Source organism: Grammomys surdaster, unplaced genomic scaffold (genome assembly GCF_004785775.1).
Source record: "Grammomys surdaster isolate TR1022 unplaced genomic scaffold, NIH_TR_1.0 225, whole genome shotgun sequence".
Lineage (NCBI taxonomy): Eukaryota > Metazoa > Chordata > Mammalia > Rodentia > Muridae > Grammomys > Grammomys surdaster.
The window spans coordinates 2,381,026-2,385,951 of NW_021604670.1; positions in this window are offsets into that span (position 1 = coordinate 2,381,026).

Consider the following 4,926-nt stretch of genomic DNA (forward strand, 5'->3'; position numbering starts at 1 on the left):
ACTTTATTTAAAACTGGTAATAAGATAAGGATATGTTATTTATCATTATATGTCAGTATTTATTAAATATAATAATAAAGAAAAATAAATGAATTATTCAAGGTGTTATTTACTTATTATTTGATATGAAACTAAAAGACGTTCTAAATACTTCAGGACTTTGTAGGATGAATCAATACAATTGAATTTAAGTGAACTTTTTAGAAAACAATTGTGTTGTCGTATGAGGGAAAAAATGTAAAATACACAGTCGTTTTTTAAAATTAATTCTTTATTGGATATTTTATTTAAGTTTCAGATATTATTCTTTTTCCCCATTACCTCCCTAGAAACCCCCATCCCATCTCCCCTCTTCCTGCTTCCATGAGGATGTGCCCCCACCCTCCTATTCCCACATCCCTGCCCTCGAATTCTCCCACACTGGGGCATCTAGCCTTCACAGGACCAAAGACCTCCTTTTCCATCTATAGTTCTTAGTGACAGAAGCTACCTTGAATAAAGTACTAAAAGAATATACTTTAATAAGTGGAACACTAATGAATGTGATTACATTAGTATAAGATCCCATGTATAACATATTCACAGTGTGTTTAATTGAAAGATATGAATATAAATTTATCCTGTAGAAAAACACATAGAAATGGATATGCAAATGACAATGTTCTGCAAAAAGTGCCTATCACAACATATGTAAGTGAAAAACCAAATTGTCAAAAAGGGGAAATAAACATTGTTAGACTTCACTAATGTTGAGAGAAATGCAAATAAATGCCCAAAAATATATTCACCTTTGTATAAGTTGATAAACATTGGCAAGTTGAAAATGTAAAGTGATCGGCAAATTATAGGGCAATCAAGACTCCCATGATGGTGGGTAAACTGTCACATTCATTGCTCTTCAACATACAGAAAAAGTATCTAGTATTTAGTGCCTATGAATATAGATAAATATACATTATGTATTGCTATATATTTAATTGAAATATTTGAATATATATAGTCATCTTGTAGAAAGACATATATAAAAGAAAATCTGAAGAGTGAAGGAGAAATAACACCTATATGCATTTGAGGAGAGAGAGAGAAGGACACACACACACACACAGAGAGAGAGAGAGAGAGAGAGAGAGAGAGAGAGAGAGATTACCAAGGGTCATAAAAATGCTATTTAACTACTCAACCGATGGAACGTATTCTCTACATTTTATATTATTTTTAAATAGTGAAAGATACAAAACAATCTGAATATCCATCAACAGAAAACAATGGATCAATTATAGCACATCCAAAACCTGAACTAGTATTAGTTTTTTAGAAGATTTGAATAGTCTGTATTAATAGCTAAATCTTGTGACTTTTGCTTATACAAGATAGAAAATCTTAAGCTGTTAAATGGTGCATGCAGAATATTTCAGTTATATGAATGTGGAAAAAGTATGTTTGACAATTAACATTTTATTACTCATATTTTCATATATACACATATGTTATACATAAATATATATATCTAAAAGATGAAGATTAAGGGGTATAAACACCAAGTTCACAGCACTCTTTTTCTCTGAGGAGAATAGGCAATTTATGCTACTGGCCTTTGACCTCATCTTAATTTTCATATTAACATACTGATAGTGATGCATTGACAGTATATATTATTGTAGTATTTTAGTATGTATGTATTATTATAATCTTGTCAGTCAATGCTGCAGTTTTTATATTGTATTTTTATATTTTCTATCTCTGCAGAATTTTTTACTGAAAAAGATATTCACGTCTTAAAAACTAAATAGAAAACATAAATACAAGAGAAAATGAATCAACATGTAAAAAGCAGATACGATATGAAATGGAGTAAGAACAATCTGAATAAAACTAGACAGAGACAAATGAGAACAGACAAAATATACTGGAAACTGTTTCAAAGTCTGCTTACTGATACAGCTCAGTATTTTTATAAATGTGATAAATAAAATGCTGTGTGAATCAGGAAGGGGTGTAGTTGAACAGTATTCAAATCTAAATTTATAGTCTGTGAGTTAGAGTTGGTCCTTGACCTTCAGTTATTTCTTTGAGGGAAGGGTATTATATCTATATACTTGAACTTTAGGGTTGACATCTCTTCACTTTCTTTCTTTTTCCCAAGAGTTTCAGAATGCTCTGGATTCTATAATTAAAGTCACTTTTGAGGAATCCTTCAATTCTAGACTGAAATAATCTGTCTCTTTATTAAGTGGATTTGGACAGCAAAATACTTTGTATGCTATTTATTTCATTGTTTTGTTGATAATGTAATACTTAAATATAATGGGTTCCAATGAGTCTCCTCATCCTACTCGCTTTAGTAGATTCATGAACTTTGTTTTGTGACTCACTTAATTTAATCAGGGCTGTGTATGTATATGAGATCAGTCAATGGAGCCTTACTGTTTACTGGTATAGCCTCCTTGTGCTAGCCAAGTGCAGTATCGCCAGTTCCCCTGAGTACATGACTGCAATGGCTCTGCCTGGCGAAGAAGATAAAAGTTGTAACCCTATCCTTATCTTTACATTCCTACATTCATACAAATAAATGCATTTAAATCATATTCACTCCCAGTTTTCCCTCTACCTGCCCTAAGCTACCCCATCACATCACTCTCCAAACTTCATATCTCGTTCTTTTTTGCTAATAACCCATTGAATCCAATTAGTGCTGCTTGCATGCCCACCCGGCGTAAACCACACTGAAGCACCAGGAAACCACAAAGAGCCAAGGTCCTTAAGGAAACCGATTCTCCTCCAACAGCCTTCAACTGGCAGGGACTCGATTTTAGTTAGGCTGTCTTTATTTTTTGCAGATCTTGTGCAGATTGCCACAGCTGCTGAGATTTAGCAGCACAAGGACCATGTCATACCCTGAAGACAGCATTTCACAGGACATTCCCTCATCCTTTTCTGTATTTATTTTTCCTTTTTATAGAAATCAAATTGTTCTTTCTTGAATTTAGAATATTATTTTTGGATTCACAAATTTCAGGTTTTTTTCAGAAATTTCCAATTCTTCTAGTTTGAATCATTCCTTCATCAATTTAAAATTCTTTGTGGAATTAATATGGAAAGATCCACAGTCCAGTAACTGTATTTACATGGTTATACTTCATATACTTTTGTTATGTCAGGCTTCCTTCTTAAGAGTTTTGTGCCTTTAAATGAGGTAGTGACATTTATATTTCAAATTTGGGCCTTGATGTTGCTTTATCATCACTAAAAACTAACTTCCTATTTCAAGATAATAGGAGGTGAGTTTTCAGTACTGCTGCTGCTTAAAAGTCCTGGTAATCCTACTTTTTGTGCTAAAAAGTAACCAGAAATACATGTCTTTAAGGTCTCTCTAGGTGCTTTATGCAGGTTTATTAGGAGAAAATAATCTCTGTGCTGAAATGTTTCCCTACAGATGGTGTGTGTATGTGTGTGTGTTTGTGTATCTTAATCAGAATTACAATATTTCATATATCACTTCAGTATTAATATATGAATTGATTTAGACAATTTGGAACATTGGATAATACTAATGATCACTTGACAGTGATACCATTTGATTAAAAATTAATTCATTTTAAAGTATCCTAAAGTAAAAGCAGCTTTCAACTAATGTGTATTTAATCTCTACTAGAATTACATCAGAAAAATATATAACATGTATGCTTTTCATTTAATAAAATCAATGATGTGCAGAAATTCCATCCCTTAGTCTTTTTTGTATGTTCTACAGTACCCAATAAAACCAGGTCTGCTAAATGATTAATTTCTAAATTTAAAATGGAATGTCTGCTACAAAACTAAATCATGGCCAGCGGACTGTGTAACATAAATCCGTCACAGGGTGCTGTAACCTTTATCGTTTTGAAATGTGTCCCATCAAGGAGCCCTCAGGAAATGTACAAGGGACCTATGTGACATTTACATAGCCACTGTGTCAGATTAGACTCTGTGATCTTTCCATATCATTCGAACAAAGCCTGCACAGAGCAGATGCCTGACAGATTGCACAGCACACGATGCATTGCAAACAAACAGAATAAACAACAGGGCCTAATTCACACTAGGGCCACGTGTCAGAGGGTCTCCTATCAAGGACAATCTTCAAGCTCATTTCTTTCAGACTAGATATTCTGGAACCACATAGAATCTCAATTCTTTTCAGTAGCATATGATCATCCATTAATACTGTGATATTCTTCTGACATCCTAGGCCAAATAGCAGGCAGCAAATATTTTGTAGAAAACATATTCCAGAGAAACTGATCACTCATTGAAATTTGATTCTTTCATTAATGAGTGATTCCCTTATAGTGAAAAATTATGATTCCGAATTTTATTATTTTAAAGATTACAAATAAATCAGGAACATGGTTTTTGACGTTGTCAAAAGGATAGTACACATTAGTATGGAAGAGGTAGGCTGAAGGCACTGAAGGCAAGTTGGTATCTGTTGGATTGGAGATGGTCAGAATTGTGTGTTTGAGTGTGTATGTATGAGAGACAGGAGAGAGAGACAGAGAGGAAGAGAGGAAGAGAGGGAGAGAAGGAGAGAGAGAGGGAGAGAGAGAGGGAGGGAGGGAGGGAGAGGGAGAGAGAGAGAGAGAGAGAGAGAGAGAGAGAGAGAGAGAGAGAGAGATACTGATGGAGGTAATCCTGAACTTGTATTCATGCTTTAGAATCATATTTGCATTACAATGACTAGGAAATGAAAGTAACAAAACAAAAAACAAAACACAAAAATGTAAGCACAAAACCAAACAATCAAACCTCAGATACAATAAAGGAATCAACACATTTGATTCCTGAGTCTAGAAAAGAACTAAAAAATCATTCTGATTTCTGAAGTCCCTTTCCTGCATCTCTCTCTCTCTCTCTCTCTCTCTCTCTCTCTCTCTCTCTCTCTCT